Raw genomic sequence first — 22846 nt, forward strand, 5'->3', positions numbered from 1 at the left:
ATGCAATAAATAGGAAACTAGGCACAACAGCTATGAATTTTTACTTAAACTAATGGTTGCCTTTGGAACCTACTTAATTTCTCTTTTTCTACCAAGCCAATGACAACAGCGCATTCTGAGGACATCCGTGTAAAAGACATTAATAAGTGCTATTTTCTCAGTGAAAATAATATTGCCTCTAAAGCTTTTTGGTATTTGCATTCAATTCTTAAGCCGTATTTACAAATCTTTAGGCTTCACTCTTTTTATATAACTTTCAAGCTTCAATTTAATTTTTTTTATGCATGGCTACTGCTCTTGGTTCCTTCTTCCTGACTCTCCTTCATGAGCCTCCATGTCTGCTCCATAGCAGAAAGCTAAATCAGGCCAATTCAGATTTAACCAACAAATTCAGTGATTCAGTCACTTCAGGATTAAAATTTGTCTCTTTCAGAAACTTTCCCATCCACAGAAATATATGCGAAGACAACTGCATGCTCCCTCACTCTTTCCTTTGCTGGTTCTCTTGTGCTGACCAAAAGATAATGCCAGTCCATAGGCTCTATTTTTTCTCACAGGCCACTTTTGCATTTCCCTGAGAACCCACGGAAACCTTCACATGGCATGTTGTCAACTGGAATAAGATCAAATTGCTGATGTTGCTGTTATGACAGACAAAATGGGAGCCTCTGGTATTGTTTCCACCAGGAAAAATAGTTCAACTCTTCATCGGCATCTGAGACAAGGTATGGAGGAGTTATGTCCCATTATTAAAGATCTCTTTGCTGGAAATGTTATAATTCAAACAATAGTTCTTCATTTAATAGCCCCTATGGTCTGTTTTAAAGGCAGACACAATGGAGTGATGAGTCACAGCTCAGCTGACTATTGCAAGTTAAATGTGGTTGTCCTGCCAAACATTATGGAGTCATCCAGGACATCCAAAGGTCTCCAGGCAACTACCTTGCTGGCATGGATTTGGCTACCATGTTTTACTCAATACCTGTATCTAGTTTGATGTTATGTATGAAGGCACTCAATCCACATTCATCTGGCCTCCCATGGGTACCTCAGTATCCGTGCCGTGTCACACAACCTCTGCTCCTAGGACTGAAACAGTTTAATAATACCACATTTTGGCATTACATGGACGATATCCTTTTATGGGTTCTTGCTTTAGAACAGGTGACCCAAGATCATAAGTGTCTTGCAAGTTGTTTACAAAATAGAGGCTGGGCCATTGCCCCTCTCAAGATTCAAGGGCCTCCCGGGGGCCGGCCCAGTGGCTTAGCAGTTAAGTGCACGTGCTCAGCTGCTGGCAGCCCGGGTTCAGATCCCGGGCGCGCACTGACGCACCACTTCTCCGGCCATGCTGAGGCAGCGTCCCACATGCAGCAAATAGAAGGATGTGCAGCTATGACATACAACAATCTGCTGGGGCTTCGGGGGGAAAAATAAATAAATAAAATCTTAAGATTCAAGGGCCTCCCAAATCAGTTAGGTTCCTTTGCTGAAGTTATGTGGTACTCCGAAGGGTGAACAATCCTGAGACCACCCAGCAACTTTTGTTACTTAAGGCCATTTTGAACCTGAAAACAGGCACAATACCTCCACGCTTGTTCACCTTTGGAGAAAACACATATCCTTCTTGTTGAATTTACCACACAATTTCTCAAAGTACTAGAGAGTCTGCCTCCTTCCAGTGGGAGGACTGCAAGACTGGGCCTCGAGATTAACACTCAAGATGTTCAGCAGGCGTGGTCCCTGGTCCCAGGTTCTGACTCTCCAGTGAGACCCTGGCTACCATCATGATGCCTCCTGGAGTTTATGGACCAAGTATGGCCCTAAGGGTTGCCCATGGGTTTTGGGACCAAGCAGCTGCCGCAAGGAGCCTTGAGGAGACACTTTAGAAAAACAGATACTTGAGCCTGCTAGGCTGTCTTAAGAGTGAAGTCCTGGGCCCCAGTCTGTGGCCTGAGGAGTCAGATTCCTCTCTGCCATGAGAAACAGACCCTTCATATGGGCCCCTGGGCCTGGACACACAGCCTCCTTGGTTAAATGGCAATAGCTCCTTCAGGACAGGACCAAAATCTAGGAGGATGACCTGCCCCATGATCAGTTCCTCATCTGCAACCACAGGGGTGGTGGAATTGCACTCCCTGCTTGCCCTGTGGCAAAATGAGGAGCCCCTTGGGATGATGGCAGTGACGCCATCACACAGAATTGAGCTCATGGGCCAGTGGCGGCATTCCACCCGCCTCTAGCACATCCATGACTGGAATGGGACAGACGACTCTGCTAAGCTGCCAGGGGTGAAAGCTTTCCATTTGGCCCTCCTAAGATGCCCTGAAGAGACGCCTACCTGAGGTCCAAGTTTTTAATTATCCATGGGCGGCTGTAAATGGTCTTGCAAATGGCCTGGAAAATAGAAAAAGCTTGTTTTTATTAAAAGGTAAACTGCTTTGGGCAGCCCCCATTTGGAAGGTGTTGGTGGATTTTCTTCTGCCATTTGTATTAACCAAGTCTCGGCTCTCACCCAAGGCTTACCGGAGGCTCCATTAATGCCACAGCAGACGACCTATAAAAAACTCAAACAGGTGCATTGGCTCGCCCCGAGTCCCAGGGCCACAAATAGGCCACCCCAACACATCATATCCGGCCATCTGGGCTCATAGGAGTCGTGGCCATGGTGGTACACAGGCTCTGCCTTGGGACCGTCCCTGGACAAAACAGTCATTGATAACTGTGTCCCTTGTAACTGAAGTAAACACTGGAGACTGTCTCAATGGGGAGCTCTTCCCTGTGGCCAGTTACCTTACTGCATATGGCAAATGGATTATATTGCTCCACTGCCCTCCTCAGGTGCCACACGTTATGCTCTTACATGGTATATACACAGCAGGGTAATACTTGCCTACGCCACAGCACAAACCACTGTGGACTCCACAATATAGGCCTTCGTCTATGTTGGTACCTTTGATCACAGACTCTGATCAAGGCTCCCACCTGACTTCCCAGCCTGTACAAGCATAGGTATTGAAACAGGGCATACAATGAAATTTTCACCCTCCTATTGCCCTCAGTGGCAGGTTTAACTAAAAGACATAATGGCCTCCTTAAGGAATTCCTATGTAAATTACAATCAGACAATGGTCCCTCTAAATGGGTCTCTCTCCTGTCTTAGGCCTTGGTCCTATTATATTCTAGACTGGTGGGCCTTAAAATACCCCATAGCAACTTTCAAGCCACCGCATCTCCCCTTATTAATTTTCAAGGAGGTAAAAGGATTCCATGTTCACGAAGAGTCTCCTCACCCACTTCTACTTTCATTTCCTAATCACCCATCTTCCCATGAGGGCTGAGGGTGGGGAACATCCTATGACACAGTGACAATAGAATGCCCTGAGGGACCCCTGATGGCCCTGCTGTGATACCCTCAGGGAAAGCCTATCTCTTCTCCCTGCTCCAAAAGTTTAGCCAGGGTTCACAGGATGTAAAGGCTGGTTAACAAATCCTAATGCCTTCTCTGTGCTCCTTTGTAGGAAATAGAAATAATTGCCCTGGGGCTGACTTCAGGAACCATGTAGACCACTAAGAGAGGAGATGACAAACTCAACTCCACTTAGTGAGTGCTAGCAATATCCGAAAATGACCAGGGAAGAAATTCCTGTGCTTTCAGTGGAGCCCCCGAACCATACACAGATAGTCAGGGGGCCACAATCCTACGGCTACAGAAATAAAAGGGTCCTACCTCCACAACCATCCCACTCTCCCCTGGTAAGGGTACAGCTCCCTGGGAGAGTCGCTACAAAATTAACAGGAAACAAATTTGTCAAATGCAGCTGTTAGCCCTTATGCCAGCTGGTTGTGTCTGTATCTGATCTGGGTACTTGGCTAGTTTATGACACACAGGCTCAAATACTTCACCCTGAAGATGGTTACAAGCTCCTGGACAATGAAACATGCTCATAGAACAATAGGATATTTTCAAGTTGGAAATGTATTGAGTCTCTCCTAAACTTCTCAGACCTTCTTGCCACTGCGTATGGTTCATCCAGAGCCTAGGTGAGCACCAAGGTCACATGCCACATGGACAGCCTGGAGATCCCGCATGCAGAACCACTTACAGGGCCGCTAATCAGAGCTGAACACATTTTACCCAAGGCGGGTCCACATGCACTCTTGTTGACAGGTACCCAGATGCCCAAGTCACCTGTCATGACTTATCCGGGTAAAACTGGGGATTCTTTATCAACCGTACTATCATCCCACTCACGCTGGATTTCCAGTATGCTTCCAGTAAACGAGCTGTCTTGTCAGGCTCAGAAATCACTGCATAAGCAGGCCAGGCCTTTGCCAACCTTCAAGATCTCACTGATATTTGCAAGTCCAGTTCTTGAGTCCAAAAATGCCAGGAGGTTCCCCAGATTGCCCAGGCCGATTTTCATCTTAGAGACCCTAGAGTTAGGAAACCCACACCACCTGAGCAGATAGCCACTGGGGAAGGCTATCCCAGGCCAGAGAGACAATGTTGCTCCAGTCCAAGGACTTGCCATTGCATATCACAGCCTGCCAGACCCTTCCATTCCTCCGGGACACCACAGTGAGTCGCCCCTGAGACTACACCTATGCAGCTCTGAGTGACCAACTTTACACAGCGTAAACAATGGACCCTGCTGACACCACGGACTTTCTGAGGTTGGTGCTTGTTGGCCCTGCGTCCCTGCTTGCTCAAGGACACCTGCACCATGGTGAGTCCTGCCCCCCACGACTGGGACTCCATCATAACTCACGTCCACCTTCTTTGGGTTCAAGTGTGGTGATTACACACACTCCTTTTTTTTTTTTTTTTTTTTTTTTTTGTGAGAAAGATCAGCCCTGAGCTAACATCCGTGCTAATCCTCCTCTTTTTGCTGAGGAAGACTGGCTCTGAGCTAACATCTGTTGTCAATCCTCCTCCTTTTTTTTTTTTTCTCCCCCAAAGCCTCAGTAGATAGTTGTATGTCATAGTTGCACATCCTTCTAGTTGCTGTATGTGGGACGCGGCCTCAGCATGGCCAGAGAAGCGCTACGTTGGTGCGTGCCCGGGATCCAAACCCTGGCCGCTGGTAGCGGAACGTGCACACTTAACCACTAAGCCACGGGGCCAGCCCCTACACAACACTCTTAAAACAAAGCTTCCCACCAATATTACCACCCTATCTAGCTTACATGGCTCCCTGGAGAAATACCCTCCCTCTATACACTCTGAAAATCTATGGGAGACTTTTGCTCCCCCCAAAACATACTCCCAGAACACCTCCACAAATACCACCTCTCTCTCTAGCACTAGAGAATAGCCATCCCTACACAAGGCCTCCGCCAGCGCTTTCTCTGTCGCTTACATCAGAATATCCTTCCCTGCAAGAGTCCTCTACTAACACCCAAATCCTGTCTTACATGACAAATTATCCACGTGGCATATGGCCTCTACCAATGCCTTCTCTTTTATACTAGAGAATACCCATCCCCACATGAGGCCTTCCCCATAACCCACACTCCCTTTTATACTCTAGAACACTATTCCAGCACCAGGCCTTGACCAATACCCACTATGTCACTTACACTAGAGATTCATCATCCCAACATGAGGCATCCAATAATACACACTCTCTCTAGTACAGTAGATAGTATCTATCACAACACTAGACTTCCACTGACATCCACCCTCTCAGTTACTCTAGAGGATACCCATGCCCAACAGGTGGCCCCACTAAAAACCACACTCTCCAGCACTAGAGGATACCCATGCCATCGCATGCACACCACTGACATCCTCTCCCTCTTACACTAGTGCATATGCATTCCAACATGAGTCCTCCACTGACACCCCCCACTACTGTAGAGAACACACATCCCTGCTCTTCTATGCTACACTCTACTGCTCAAGCCCTGACATCATACCTCTCTCACTGCTGCTTTTCACTACAGCCACATCAACACCACCAACATACATGTCCATCTTCCTCGGATCACAACAGGGCATTTAAACAAACTATCAGTTGGATTTGCCCTGATCACTGTCTTTACTGAACCACCACACATTTGCCTACCCAGCCCATGTCTACATCAGCAATGATCTATGTGAATACCAACACCACAGTCAACGCCCATCTTCCTTCTACCATGTATTCCTCTCACCCCATCCAGGCTTACTCTAATTGCTTACCACAGTCTTCCCCAGGGGTGAAGTGCAAAACCCCTCTAGAGGATAGCACCAATTATGCACAGTCTGTGTCTATGCTGCCTCACCTACTGTCCTCCTCTCTTAACTCTTGACTCATATGTCACCTACTTCACTTCACATCACCCTCTCTTACAGAACATTCCAGAGATGGGCTATCAGGGATACTGTGGAACTGATAACTCCACTTTCCCTGCTTCATAGCCAATCTATTTTGTGATCTCCTTTCCCATAGATCAGTTATCAATCACTCACTTCCCTATCACTGTCGGATTTCCTGTTCTCATTAAGGACACATCTACCCTGCCTGCATCCTTCTGCCAATGCCACTTGTGAGCCCTAACTATCACCTATACTCCTTGGTGTGGAAGCATTGCCCACTCCAAAGAAGACTGACACAGCAGGCAAACTTATAGAGGCCAAATGGTAAATGTCTCAGGCTTTAATCTCTCAAATGACGCAGACACCACAAGCCATTGGCCTCTTAAATTAGATAACATTTATCTTACAGAATCTATACGTAAAAGGAATTATCTTGTAGGCTGAACACATTTCTTTGCAATAGGACAACTGGAAGGAGGGGAGCAGGAGTTGCTGAAAGATAGGGAACCTGAATGCTGAAAGGGAAGGTGAGTTGACATTCAAGGCCGTTTTGACAAATGTCACAAGATACCAAGCGCTAGGTATTACCTGGTCAGAGAATCACTTAATAAAGCCTTTGACAGTGGTCAGAGTGTGTCTAATGCATTGTAATGTCTGGAGAGGAATAATCTCTACAATTAATTATCCCTAGTTTTATGCTAAGTAGACTAAACTTACTCCACCAATCAAAACATGGAAATCATCTTTTATTGAATAGCTAAAAATTGGTTAAATTTTTGAAAAATCATATCTCTGAGGTCCAGCCCTGGTGGCCTAGTGGTTATGTTTGGCATGCTCCACTTCAGCGGCCTGGGTTCGTTTCCTGAGTGCAGACCTACACCACTCATCAGAGGCCATGTTGTGGCGGCAGCTCACATGCAAAATAGAGGAAGATGGCCAGATACGTAGCTCAGGGTAAATCGTCCTCAGCAAAAAGAGGAAGATTGGCAACAGATGTCAGCTCAGGGCACATTTTCCTCAGAAACAAACAAACAAACAAACAAAAAATCATCTCGCTGAAACAGTTGGTGCTGAAATTACTACTTGAATATCACCAATGAAACAAACTGCAGTAACATATGAAAGCAATGATTATAAAATATATTACTATACCAACGGTTAAATTTCTTTGAAAAGATTGAATTTCTGATTATTTATAATTTAGTTTTGTAACTTTCTAGGGCTATGGCTACCTATTTTAATGCTTTCCTGGAATTTCAATAATCTCACCAGATCTGAAAATAAAATTATACCTTCAAAGAAAAGCCCAAATATTGTACAGAGTGACTTCAGGGAAATGGCAGACTGAGAAGCACCAGGAATCCATCTCTCCACCTAGACAACAACTGTGTGGGTAGAGTCTGTCTGAAGTAAGGATTTTGGAATTCTGGAGGCTCTTTGAAAGCTTGCCACATCCAAGAGAAAGCTTGGCTGGCAAATTGCAGTTAATATTGATCGATTACAGCCCTCAGGGTGGCAGTGTCTACCTGTTCCCCAACCTCCCAGGTCTGTGGCAGGCAGCTGTGAGGATGGAAACCAGAGGTTCTGGTGTGGCTTGCTGGACCCAGGATGGGCAATAAGGAACTTGTCTCCATGTATCAGTGTTCTGTGTTTGATTATGTGTTTCTGCTTCTGATTGCTGAGGTGCAAACACAGAGGCTGCTGCCATTGTTTCATACCCCACTGGCTAAAGTGGTTTCCAGGGCATTTAAAGGACCCATCCTTTGTTGGGCATTCAAAACCACTGTTATTGAGGGCATGCACATGTGGGGTGTTGGCTAGTGTCAGTTTAGGGCCCTTGCAGGCCACTTAGCCACACAAAATGGATGCAGAGACAGCAATGTTATGGGATAGTTTAGCTAAACTCTCAACAAAGCCATATATCACAAACCAACATGCGACATTATACTCAATGTTGAAAGACTGAAAGCATTCCTCCTAAAGTTGGGCACAAGACAGTGTGCTCGTTTTCACCACTGCTATTCAACATTCTACCTAGAGCCATTAGACCAGAAAAATAAATCAAACAGTTTTGGAGGCCGGGAGTCGACAGTCAAGGTGCCAGCATGGTCTGGTTCCCATGAGAGCCCTTTCCCTGGATGCAGACAGCCATCTTCTTGTATCTTCAAGTGTACGATCACCTCTCTTGTGTCTCTTCTTCTTATAAGGACACTAATCTCATGCATGGGTGTTCCACTCTCATAATCACCACTGAAAGACCCCACCTCCTAATACCATCACATTGGGAGAGAGGATTTCAACATACAAATTTTGGGGGGACACAAACATTGAGTCCATAGCATAGGCAAAGTGGCATGCACAGAAATGTCCTGCAAAAACAAGAGTCACAGATGACATGACCCTACATATAGAAAATCTCAAAGAATCCACAAGAAAACTACTAGAGCTAATAAACGCATTCAGCAGAGTTTCAGGGTACAAGATGAACACACACAGATCAGCTGTGTTTTTATATATCAACCCTGAACAATCCAAAAGGAAATTTTTTAACAGCATTTTTGTTGGCTGTGACAAAAATGTTTTGGGTATAAATAATGGTGATGGTTCTACCACATTGTGAATATATATAATGCCACTGGATTGTACACTTATGGATGGTCAAAATGATAAATATTATGTTATCTATATTTTACCACAATTAAAGATATAATAATCTATAGAAAGATAATTATAGATATTATAATAACATCTTCTAATATTATAGAGCAGAGATTCACAAACTATGGCCCACAGGCACAGCTCACTGCCTGTTCTTGTATAGCCCACGAGCTAAAAATAATTCATACATCATTTTAATGGTGAAAAAATTTACAAAATGAATATATTTCCAGAAATATGGAAATTATGTGAATTTTAACTTTCCGTATTCATAAAGAAAGTTTTTTGGAACAAAAAAAATTATCCCAAATTGCTGAATTTGGATGATTGATTTATTCTTAGTAGGACCCTGGTATGGCTGCCTCTCTGAGAATGATTCCAATCCAAGCCACAGTCATCAAACTGACTTCTCTTTTGATGGTAAAACTTTACTTTTTACACACTTTTTTTTTTGAGGAAGATTGGTCTTGTGCTAACGTCTGTTGCCAATCTTCCTCTTTTTCTGTTTTTTCCCCAAAGCCCCAGTACATAGTTGTGTATCATAGCTGTAGAGTTGTACCTCTTCTATGTGAGACCCTGCCTCAGTATGGCTTGATGAGCCATGAGTAGGTCCGTGCCCGGGATCTGAATCAGTGATCCCTGGGCTGCCAAAGCAGAATGTGCGGACTTAACTGTTATGCCACCGGACCGGCCCCTCTATACGCTTTTTAAATTGTCCATTCCTTTTGCCTTTCTCATGCGTTTTAGTATTTCTGATACCTGGTATCTCCCAATTTGACACACCTTTTAGAGTTTCCATTTATCAGCATTATATAACACATGACATTTAATTACCTTTCTTCCACACTGTTGAACTCTGCTTTATCTTGGGTAATGTGACTCACCCTGGGAGTCTTAATGTTCCTTTGATGTGACTCAGATGGGATCGACAGTCCCACCTGTACTTGGCCCATTTCAGAACAGCTTGGCTTGCTCTCACTTTCCTGCTTACAAAAAACAGAGGAGTACATGGCTCTATATTAAATTACTCATATACATTTACCTTCCTCAGCTTCTTCAAATCAGTGAGAAATTAAACATATTTTATCTTTTTCATCCTTCTTTTGTGTTCCAACTGTCTTTTCCTAAACTTCATATTAGTTTTCTATACAAATAGAAACTCAGGGCTTTTCATAGACTCAACTTTTTTCAAATGACAATGCTAACATTATTTTCATTTTCAAATTGTCACAACTGGTCTAGCAGTATTCTCTCAGTGGACACCTTTGTTTTTTCAGAGATATTGCTGGCTGCAATACCAAACCAAGTGTGCTCGCCTCCTAGTGAGTCAAATAAGACTCTACACCAGTGGAAGTTGTCTCAGAAAGTAAAATGTATTTGCAACAAAGAGAATGCCATGAGGAATCATTTCCAAAGTCATGGCTTCACCAAACAAAGGGAATCAGGAACTTTTATTTCGGGCAGGGAATAAATATTCAAAAGGGAGAGGCAGGTATTCACTGGCACAGGCCCAGTTGGAAAACATGCTTACACATACACTGCAGATTACAGTAGTGAGGCTTAATCTTCTCCTAAAGATATCTACACACTAAAATTAAGGCAAAGTCATGGGCATAGCTCTTTTACGGAGGCTTGGTTAGTTTCAGGGTGGTTTCTTTTTGTGTCTCCTTAACTTAAAAACAGTTAAAAGCTTCCAAACCCACCCTTGAATTCCTCAGGGCACTAGTCAGTCACAAACCACCCCTCTAGTTCTACACTGCTCTTCATTCTTGAGGGGCAAAGATTGAAGTTCTGTCTTCTGTGACTGTTTCCTGCTGAGCATGGGCATTGTCGTGGGGACCAGTAGAGGAGCAGAACTTACAGCTAATCTTCAAATAAATTTGTCGGTCACCAGAGTCATAGCCCAGAATTGATCGTAACAATCATTTGTAATTTTATAGCCTCCATGTTTTTTGGATCTTGGCTCACTTGCCGCCCTCTCCTCCCCGCCAGATTCCACCAGCTTTTTATAGTCTAGCTACTGAGTTTTCCATTTCTCTGATTGACCAATCTTGCTGCCCAGGAACATGCAATCTCCGTGTAATCATAATGTGCCTAAACGGTATGGGGTTTGTTAGGATCCAGGGAAAAGCCTGGAGTGGATAGTTGGTCATTACTTATCTGCATAGTGTCGCTGAAACAAGAGTTTCAAATCAGAGAGTGGTTTGAAGAAAAACTTGGAGTCATCAATTGTCTGTGATGATCTCTCTTCATGTTCAGGCATGGGTGCCATTTTTTACCTGTGTATGGTGGATCCAAGGGGTGACTCCTTACAAAAGAATGCTTCAGCAATTTTGATCCTATCTCATTGTCTTTAGAAACTTAAAGAAGTTTCATAGTTCAGAACCTGAGTGGCACATTGTTCCATCTCACCGAACACATTTCTTAGTCCTGATAATAGATCAGTCCAGTTAAGTTCATTTTGGAAGGAGGTGATGAAAGTGGGCTCCCAAAGTTTGGCCTATATTGTGGAAGCAAGCAATCAGGTATTTAATAAGAAACATTTCTATGGAAATAAAAGAAAAACAAGGTTAATGGTTGGAGCAAGTTATAAACCAGTTTCTGAGTTCAGAGGACAGCCAGTCAAGAAGATTTGTAGATGTCAGCATTGAAGCAAATTTTATAGATTAAAATGTCTCTGATGATGTTGTGCTGCATTCAGGTATCTTCCCTATAAGCTTACACAGCAACAGACATGAGTCTCTTAAGTTTACATCAGGTCTTCCAGCTTCGGTTTGCAAGGATTCAGTAAAAAAGTGCAGGTTCAGTTCTCAGTGATTCCAAATGAAAATGATGGGAAAATTGAAAATGTTAGTTCAGAGATTTGTAGCCAGATATTTCAGGAGATTGGAAGAATTCAGGATCCAGTCATGTTAACAGATTTAAAACAAAAACATCAAAGACAATTAACAGAACTAGAATCTAATCTAATAGTACACGATGGTGTACTATAGTTTTTATTGAAACATAATTTTTCTCTCTAAAATAACCCTCATTTTTACCAAAGCTAGTTGAATTAAGACTAACTGGTTTTCAAAATAAGTCTAGTTTCAATAAAACTTGGTTAGGTTATTTACATAAGTGTGGCAAGAATAGCAACTGGTCATATAGGCTCTTTTAAATCTGCTTTGCTGGAACTTTTTATGAGGACTGTCAGATTGAACTGTAAAGGTCTCTTGAGGCCAGGAAAGCCAAGCCAAGGACTTTGTCATACATTTTGCCAGTAACATCTACTGATTTGGGGGATTCCTCTCTTCTTTTGAAGTTCCCCAAAATATTGAGGTTCCAGGCACCTGCCAGATAAGTGACCTTCCTTACTCACCCAAGTAATATTGCTTGGAACTTCTGTAAACAAGATATTAGGCCAATATTTTCAAGTGGCTTTAGTCCATAACATCCAATATTTGTCTCTCAAAAGCTGTTTGGTCATATCTGAGTTTCTGCACGTTTTTCTCAAATATGACATTCCAGTCAAACCTTTGATAATATAACCAATGTTTCCAATTGTGTCCTGTTATAAGGAGAACAGATTCTTATTGAACTTATGCAAATAACTATATTGCCATGAAAGCAGTACTCACTCACTAAGAGTTTCCAAATCCTGGAATGATCAGGTAAGGAGAGTAAGACAAATGTTTCAGGTCTGCTTACAAAGTTATAATTTACCAAATTGTTATGTCAGAGATAGCTTAAGAGAAAAGAGAAACAGTTTCCTTAAATATATAAAAAACAAAACATCAAAAGATCAGCAACATTTCAAATGAACAATCATAAAAATTATAACCATGCTCCTTGTGTCCTGTATACTCAATTTCTGATCTTAATCTTCTGTTAGCAATTTCATGAAGTAGTCAGTTTCTCTGTTAGAGTTCTGTAATTTCGTACCCTGTTCAGTTTTATAATCAGAGTTTATCAGAAGCCTTACTCTAGAGTAAGTGTCAGAGTACTTTCCATGAATTTCTCTGAAGTTGAAAGATAGTTTGCAAAAGCACCAGAGTAAAACAATAATTGTCTGTAAACAAGATCCAAAAATGGCAATTAGCAAAGAAATTTGGTTAATTTTTGTGACATAAAACACTTTAAAATAATAACCAGAATTATGACTGATAACCAAGACAGATCAGAATTTTAGTAATGTTATACAGTTTTTAAAAAACTTATATCTGTAAAATTTCCCCTCATAATACCACCTAAGAAGGTTATCCTCACTTATTTGACAATGCTTCCCCTGTAATCTAGCATACCAAATAAGCCTAGTAAGTTTGGTATCTTCCTCTTTATAGGAAAAGATAATTTTTTTTTTGAGAAGTCCCAGGGGACCTCTGAGAATTCTCAAAGGGAAAAATATTTTTTATTCTTCCAAGTCAAAAGAAAGATTTCATTCAGGATCTGACTATTTTTGTGGGGAGAAGCTTGTCAAAAATATCAAAGGATTTCAAAACATTTGATCAAGTGGGAAACAATGATCACTGTGAAACAATGCTCAGTTATCCATTCAATCAAAGTGACAACAGAAACAGTCAAGGGCAAACAGAGAGTTAAAACGGTACCTTAGCCTCTTTGAACAGAGGAAATTACTTTAAGAGAAATAAGACCAAATTTTAATTTAGCACCAGCTTACTTTTGATATTAAAACTCATTTACTTAATTGGATTTAGTTTAATCTTAGCCAACTTGACCATGCATAAAAATCCTCAGGGTTTTTCTTTCACAAACTTTCTGTCACGTTTTACATTCAGAATTTGTCCCATGCCTTCCTTTCTTCCCTTCCAGTGCTTTAGAACAAATTTATCTTTCTTAGCAAATCAAACAAAAATATTTCCATTCTTTATACCTTCTTTACTGAAAACGTATATCTTACTTTCCTTGAATACAAAGATGCTTTCCTCATTAATTTTTAATAGCTTTAATAACATGTTAGAATCTTACCCATTTTCATCTATCTAAATAATTTGTTTCTTACAATTATGTTTGGATTATCCATGAAAACTTCATGAGCTATTAGACACAATTAGCTATATATTTTTTTAATTTTATTTATTTATTTTTTCCCCCAAAGCCCCAGTAAATAGTTGTGTGTCATCGCTGCACATCCTTCTAGTTGCTGTACGTGGGACACGGTCTCAGCGTGGCTGGAGAAGCGGTGCGTCAGTGCGTGCTTGGGATCCAAACCCCGGCTGCCAGTAGTGGAGCGTGTGCACTTAACCGCTAAGCCATGGGGCCGGCCCAAAATTGGCTATAATTTAAAGGTATTATTTTTTTGCTAACAAATTTGTATCAGAAAACATGAGCTTATTTGACTAATAAAACCAGGCTGCCTGTTGGTATCATACCCAAATACTGACTACTCTGATGGCATGCCTATTTCAGTCAAACCATCAAACTTAAATCAGCTTTCTTTTATCAAAGATTGATTTACATCATGTTAACTTGAAAGACATTTGGATAAGTTTCTATTACATTTAGAATTTATGTAAGCACTTACTTTAAGCCAATTTCAATAGAGCTCTTAATTTTGGTCATACCATCTGGAGGTAGAAAAGTATCTCACATTTACAACATACATACAGACACACATACACAGATATTCCACAGTTATTGTTTTAAAATTAAAGTCATGGATCAGGCACAAGTCTCCCCAGTTATGAATCCAAATTTTGTTCTAAGCCTTTTTACTATTATTTTTGGAGAAGTCACTCAAAGTGCTAGATTTTTAGTGAAGGTGCTCTTATGACCCTTTTTTGCTCTTTCTCCCTTTTTTTCCCTCCTGTCTTAGGAATTGGTGATGTGCTAGATAATACTTCCCAGAGAGGTGATAATCTTTTCTGAGATAAAGAAACTGGCTGGAATCTGAACTGCCTCTAGGGCTGGTTTTACCAGAAAAGCACAGGAAAGAAGAGTAAGGTTATTATGCAGATTTAAGCCCTTGCTTTGTACATTGATAAGTTTCTAGAGATGAGATCATCCGCCCCTCTTCCCAGTAGAAAGAGGGAGATACCTTTACAAACGGAGATTTCCCTTACAAATGTAAATGTTTGGTGAACATAACTTTGATTAGAATGGGCTTAGCCATGTCCCTTCCAGTCTATCCATACCCAAAGTTATCTATGGTGATGGCTGGTCCTGGGGACAGTCCTCTCATCTTAAATTCTTTCAGGCAGTTTGTGGTGGGGGATGTCAAGACTTCCCTCAGAGTCCCCTGTTCCCAAAACAATCAAGGTAAAGGAACATATTTTGGGGTGGCCAATCATGATCCCCCCCACATAAGTATAGACACACATAAACACACAGGTAGACATAGACTGAGACATTAAATTTTTCTTATGAATTGGGCCCAATACAAAGCTCACTAATTTCTGGGAAATATCTGCATTTCAAAGAATGGCTCTTAGATTCTAGAGAATATGGGAGCAGAAAATATACATCATAAAAACACAGAGAAAGTAGACAAGTTTTCTTTAAGAGGGAGTTTGTGGGGGCATAACCCATCCAATTGAACCCCAAACTAAGTGTTTCCAATTAGTTAAAAGGCACCCAGGGGGTGAGTCTCCTGGGATGCTTAGGGACTTCCCCATGGTGGTAAAGCCAGTGTTTGACAGCAGACTGGAGAAGGATGCTGAGCCCAACTGTGGGTGTCAATATAGCTATAAGATTTAGTCAAGTCCCACTCAGCGTGGGAACTTAATCCCTGAGCCAGCACCAGGGAGCCAGGGAGGCCAGAGGCAAAAGCCTAGAGTGGGCTTGGGGCCAGGACTCCCATTGGTGGTGTTGAGACTTAAGTCTCTAGCAAAAGGTTTTCAATTTTAGAGAAGGTCTGGTTCTGCTCAAGTCCAGCCTGAACTTAACCTCGACTTGCTGACAAAAGAGGCGATGATGAACAAGACAAACAAAGAAGGGAAAAAGGTGATCAGGTCTTGCCCTCATGGCCTTTTCCCAAGGTTTATCAAGATAAAGGTCACACAAACAACAGTTCCCATGCTGGGGCAACACAACCCTGAAGGACAGTTTACAGAATACAGGTCTCTTGTCTCCACACTGACTCAGTAGGTGCTGAAAATACTCAACAGGTTCTTGACAGGAGACTAAACAGGGCTCCAGGTTGTCAGTCAAATGACTGACCCAGGGGCCAACTTGAAATCACTCCAGGTGCCCACAAACCAGAGGAGAGGTCCCAGAGGTGGAGCATGGGCTCGCCTAAACCAGAGCCCAGAGGAGAGCTCCCACAGGTGGGGGTGGGAAGTGGAGCTTTCATTAAGACCATGAGAGGAGGTCAATACTCCAAATTTGATTAAGATCTTAATACTAGTCATTGCAAGAGCTTTCTGACTGTGGATTCCAGTGTTTATTCTTATGGTCTGTTTCCAACTTCCCGGGAGCATCCTGTAACAGTTAGTGGGGATGTAGAGGTAAATAAAACGGGTGGACACTGAGTGTCACCCAGAGACCACTGATAAGGAGGGCAAGGACAAAAGAAGACCCAGGAGTCCAGAAAAGCCAGACTGTGGAAAATGTCGAGTGTCCTTGACAAAAACGCTAATGTCGAGTGTCCTTGACCAAAACACAGAAACAAACAAAAAAACAGGCTCAGCAACTCCAGAAGGGTTTAACCCCAACCAAGGGGACACCTCCTCTTGAAACTGAGCAGAAATAGGTTAAAAAATCTTCCCTGGGCTAGAAGAAGTTAGCAAAATTTTGAGATAAGCTTCGCTAAATGCAACTGTACATATTCAGCATAATCAACTGTTGTTTAAAACTAACCAGGTCTTTCTGTCCCTCCTTAGTATATGAGTGAGTTGTCTTTCCCAGGAAATCAAGGTCCAGACATCAAGATTCAGCCTCACAAGGCCAAACGCAGGCTGAGGATGAAAACTTTCCCAGAAAAGTCCAGACAGTCAAGGGAAAGAAATTCAGTCTTCAAGGTCTAATGCAAGCTGGTGGGAAGGTGCCAGCCAGCGTGTCCACATACTCCCCCTCCCTTACCTTAAGCCCCAGCACACACTCTCTCCCACAAACTTTAAAACCCCTTGCCACCCATCTTTCGGGGAGATGGGACAAATCTGACAGCTCTCATCTCCCGGCTGACGTCACCCGAAATAAAAACTCTTTCCTTGCCATAATCCTGGCGTTCTAGTTTTATTTGGCCTCTCTTGTGTGGCGAATAAATAACCTGGGTATATATCTGGTAACAATTTTGCGTGCCAGCCAGGAGGTTCTTTCCCCATGGCTAAGCGGCTCCAGGCTGACTGGGATTTCCTGGGAAGCAGTCCAGCAACTGCCTTGGTAATTTTCCCTAGGCACTGCCCCCAGTACTTTCCATCTGACCCGGCACCACTGACCCCAGGCACATTTCCTTATGGCGAGGAAACAGGCTCTAGGATTGTTTGTTTGTTTGTTTGATTTTGCTTCTGGTGAGTCGGACTCAATCTGGAGTAGGGTAAGTTGCTTCTGATGTACACCGAGATCTTCCTTCCCCTCCATCTGTGGTCCTATCTCTTTGAAAGGCAGGGCCATCTGGTTAATAAGGCACCCTATTGGAGTTGGAATAGTTGTAGGACTTTTACTCGGAATCTGTTGGGTGTACGTGTCTCTTCTGTTTGGGATCCCGTCTGTCTGTCTGTTTTGTGTTTGTAATTCTGAAGGGGGGATCTCCAACTGTCCCCAGGAGAAGACCTCTGGGCCACCTCTTGGCTAAATGGGCTATATTAAGCTAGGAGCCCATGTCCAAGAAGAAGATAGTTTTTTCTTGTAACACGACATGGCCACAACATTCCATAGACTCCAGAGAAAAAGTGGACAAAACTGGGCAATTTCAGTTTACCCAAACTGGTGTATTTGCTTATACAATTGGAAAAAGCCAGCCAAAAAGTTAAACAACCAATGGGAAGCCTATTTTAATCTTTTGAGGCTTCTAAATGAAATCAGGAATACTGTACTGCCTCTTTAAAAGAAAATAATTGAACATGCCAGCAGCTGAAGCTACACCTGCTGCTCCTCTCTCCTCTCTTGCTGAGCTAAAATCACACGAGTGAAAATAAACTTTTGAGATAATTTGGTATTGTAACGGCCATTCTGGGGAACTTTCTGTTTCAGATGAGTACACCTTAAGGGTCACCCTTAAAAGAGAGGATTCAAAACCTCTCATGATGAGATGCAATCTTCAATTAATATACAGAAACTTCTAAAAGACAATGTTATTTCAAAAACAGCTGTAAAAAGTTCTTACAGCAAAAGAAGGAATCTTTAGTAAATATTTTTGACTATCTGAGCAGATCCACCTGCTAGAAAAATGGGTTGAATCTAACTGTTTTTCTGAGTTTTGTACCTGAGACCTGGTTAAAATTTTGAGGATCTGTGTTTGTGTTTATCTCTCTCTGTGTGTATTTGTCTGCCTCTGGATGACACAGTTTCTAAAGGAGCTCTATTTAATTGGCTTGGGGTAAACACTTTTGTAAATTATTTCTAAATGTAATAGAGCTAACCCAGATGTCTTTCAAGTTAACATGATATAAAATGATCTTTAGTAAATGAAAATCTTGTTTTGAGTTCGTTGATTTAATTGAAATAAATATATTTTCAGAGGTACCAACATGGGATATGATGGAGACATATAGCCTGGGTTCACTGTTCAAATGAGCTCATATTATCTCTTTTGCAAATTTCATCAGCAAAAGTAATAACAGAATAATAACTGTTTCTGTCTGATGTCTCATAGGTTTTTGTAGGCAACCAAGTACAATTATTGGGAACAAATAAACAAAATAGATGTGAAAAGGATGCAAGTTTTGGGGGGAACCTTTTTAACAATAATTATGTTTTGTGGTATATGTGCTTGAAAAACCACTTCCAAAATGTTTTTGGTAACTTGAAACTTTAGAGTTTTGCTAAATTAAGTTAAATGATAAAAATTTATTGAGTATCTGGGTCATTTCCACATAATATAAAACATTAAAAATTGGTTACTAAGCATACATTTGTCTGCCTTTGGTTTCCTATCTCAGAGAAACTGAAATGCTTGGGTTTATTGATAAACATGTTCTGTGCATGTTGAGTAATTTTCTGAGAAAGTACATATTTCTTTCTTTTTTTTTTTTTTTTTTTTTTGGTGAGGAAGATCAGCCCTGAGCTAACATCCATGCTAATCCTCCTCCTTTTGCTGAGGAAGAATGGCTCTGAGCTAACATCCGTTGCCAATCTTCCTCCGTTTTTTCCTTCCCCAAAGGCCCGGTAGATAGTTGTATGTCATAGTTGCAAGTCCTTCTAGTTGCTGTATGTGGGACGCGACCTCAGCATGGCTGGAGATGTGGTGCATCGGTGCACGCACGGGATCCGGACCCGGGCCGCCAGTAGTGGAGCGCGCGGACTTAACCACTAAGCCACGGGGCCGGCCCCAGAAAGTACATATTTCTAAAATGTCTGTATACAAGGAAAGTAAAATGTAAGTTGTCCGTAAAGAAGGTGTAAGGAATACAGATATTTTTGGTTGTTTTCTTAAGAAAGATAAATTTGTCCTAAAGTACTAGGAAAGAAAAAAGGAAAGAAGGCATGGCACCAATTCTGAACTTAAAAAGTAAGTGACAGGTTTGTGTAAGTAAAACCCTGAGGAGTTTTTTATATGGTCAAGTTGGCTGAAGTAGCTGGTGGAAAACAAGGATTTGGCTTTCTCTCTTATAAAGGTAATTTTCTTGAACTTTTGGTCTGCTCTTTATATAGAGATTAAAAAGATGTTCCTTTGAGTAAGTCTACCTAAAAGACAGAACATCTATGTTTTGCTAAAATAATTTCCTTTGTTCAAAAGGACTGAGGTCTCTCTGTTAAGGTTTGACTGTTTTAACTCTGTTTTCCTTTGACTGTTTCTGTTGTCACCTTGTTTAAATGGATAACTAGGCATTTTTTCCTATTTGACCAAGTGTTTTAAAACAGTTTGACATTTTTGATGAACTGCCCCCCAAATTAAAGTCTTTTTTTGACTTAAAAGTGAAACTTTGAAAATTTCAATCAGGCTTGAGACTTCTCAAAGAATTTGTGCTCTCTTTCTGCAAAAAGGAAGATATTAAACTAATTAGACATATTTGATATGTTCAATTACATGGAAAATATTGTCAAATAAATAATAATAAGCCTTCCTGGGTTATATTGTATGGATAAATGTTATTAATAAGTGTTTTTTTTTTAAATACACAACATCCTAAAAGTTCTTATCTGTCCTGGCTGTCAGTCATAATTCTAGTTATTATTTCAAAGTATTGTATGTTATAGAAATAGCCAAGTGCCATTTTTGAATGTTTTGTCATTTGCAGAAGGTTGTTGTTTTACTCTGATGTGTTTCTAAATATGTTTCATCTTAAGAGATATTCATGAAAAGGACTCTGACACTGGCTCTAAAATACAGGTTTCTGATAAATTTTCCGATTATGAAACTGAGCTGGGTAAAAAATTACAGAACTGTAAAGAAAAAACTGATGGCCTCATGAAACTGCTAGCAGAAGATCATGAGTTGGTTACATGAAACTCAGTAAATGAACAAGAAAGATTATAATTTTTATGCCTTTTTATTTGAAATATTTCTGATTTTTTTTTTGCCATTGGGTGGGATCTCTATTTTGTTAAATTTCCCCCAAACCAACTTAATTGTGAGGGAGGAGGGACATTTAAAGCCCAGAAAAAAAGACTCGGGGCAATAGAAGGATTACAAATGGATACCCTTAGTGAACATATCACAAATGCTCATTCTCTATATTTTGGAACATTCTTGAATAGTTACCAAAGTGAAGAACCTATAAAGTAGATACTCTATAATTTATTGTTTTAGTGTGACTAACTCAAAATTTGAGAAATGCAATGTTTTGTTTTTTCAGGTTTAAGGAAAACCTTTTCTCTTTTCTCTTCAGAAACTGACTTATACCTTTGTAAGCAGAATTGAAGCATTTATTTTTTTCTCCCTAAGTGATCCCTCCAGAATTTTTGAAAAGTCTTAATAAGTGAACGTTCTTATTTCATGACAATATAGTTATTTGCATAAGTTCAATAAGAATCTATTCTCCTTATGACAGGACACAATTGGAAACATTGGTAATATTATCAAAGCTTTGACTGGAACATCATATTTAAAAAACATATACAGGCTCGGATATGACCAGACAGCTTTTGAGGAATGAAGATTGGACTTTATGGAATAAAGCTACTTGGAAATATTGGCCTGGTACCTTGCTTACAGTGTTCCCAAGCAGCAACCTTATGGATAAGTAAGGAAGTTCACTTATCTGGCAGGTGTCTGGAAGCTCAATATTTTGGGGAACTTCAAAAGAAAAGAGGAATTCACCCAAATCTGTAGGTATTGCAGGCAAATCTGATGACAAGTCTTTGGCTTGGCTTTCGTTGCCTGGAAAGGCCTTTAAAGTTCGATCTGAGATTCCTTATAAAGAGTTCCAGCAAAGCAGATTTAAAAGAGCCTATATGATCAATTGCTATTCTTGCTGTACTTGTGTAAATAATTGGGCCAAGTTTATTAAAGCTAGACTTATTTTATAAACCAATGAGTCTTAATTTGGCTATCTTTGGTAAAAATGGGGGTGATTTCAGAGAGAGAAATTATGTTTCAATGGAAACTATAATACATATTTATGGATGTTGGATTCTGGTTCTGCAAATTGCCTTTGAGATTTTTTATTTCTATCTGTAAACTGGACTGGATCTTGAATTCTAGTTTCCTCAAATATCTGGTATGGATCTCCAAATTAACATTTTCAATGTTTTTTTTTTCTTCTCCTTTTCATTTGGAATCATTGAAAACTAAAACTATCCTTTTTCCTGAAGCCCTGCAAACTGAAGCTAGACAACTTGTTATAAACCTAAGGGAGGGCAACATGATAGCCCATACTTGAACAATCTTCATCCCTGTTGCTATGTAAGCCACTTAAAAGGCTTACCTGGATGACTGATGACATCATTGGAGACATTGTAAACTGCAGGGGATGCTTCAACCCTGGTATGTGGAGATCTTCTTGACTGGCCATCCCCTGAGCTCAAAAATTTGTTTATAATTTGCTCCATCATTAACCTTGCTTTCATTTTTATGTCTCTAGAAATGCTTCTTATTAAATATCCGGTTACCTGCTTACACAATGTAGGCCTAACTTTGGGAGACCCTTAATATGTTCTAGAGAGGATCCAAAAGACCTAGAGGGAACTTGAACTAAAAAACTAGACACTGGCAGATGTTTCTCTGCACCATCTTTGTCATAGAGACTGGGTCCTATTGAAATCCTGGACTTCATCCCTGCTGGATGGGACCATATGAAAAATGCCACAGGGAATATAAACCATGCCAGAGATAAACATCACAACTGGAACCACCCAAACCTTGGGTGACTACATACTCTTGACTTCTCTGAATGGTTAAGTGAATCCCTAGCATACTGCAAGTTGCTGTTCAGAAAACGGTCTTCTAAAGATAAGTAATAAATAACTCCCAGGTTCTTACCTTATTTGTTGAACTAGAGACAGCAGGCTACACGGCCACATCAGATTTCACTTGGGGGTCTACGCACCAACTTTGATTGGTTTACAGGCCTCTTTTATAAGATTTCCAAAGGAGGGGCAAGGGTGGGTAAAAACATGATGAAATTTCCTACCATTTTGAATCTGTTTTTTTCCTAGCTGGGTGTTCACTTTGTTGCTGTAGATCTTTGACTATTTCCCAGAGCTCCTGTAAGGTTATTTCAGCTAGTTTATGGCTGTTTCCTTATGTTTCCATGGGAGAACTCAGGGTTTCCTTGTTCACCATTTTGCTAACGTCACTCTATGTGTTCATTTTTAAATGACTTCATAATATTCCATTGTCTCAAC

This window comes from Ceratotherium simum, chromosome 32, assembly GCF_057802395.1.
Source record: "Ceratotherium simum simum isolate JZ-2026a chromosome 32, ASM5780239v1, whole genome shotgun sequence".
In the NCBI taxonomy this organism is placed as follows: Eukaryota; Metazoa; Chordata; class Mammalia; order Perissodactyla; family Rhinocerotidae; genus Ceratotherium; species Ceratotherium simum.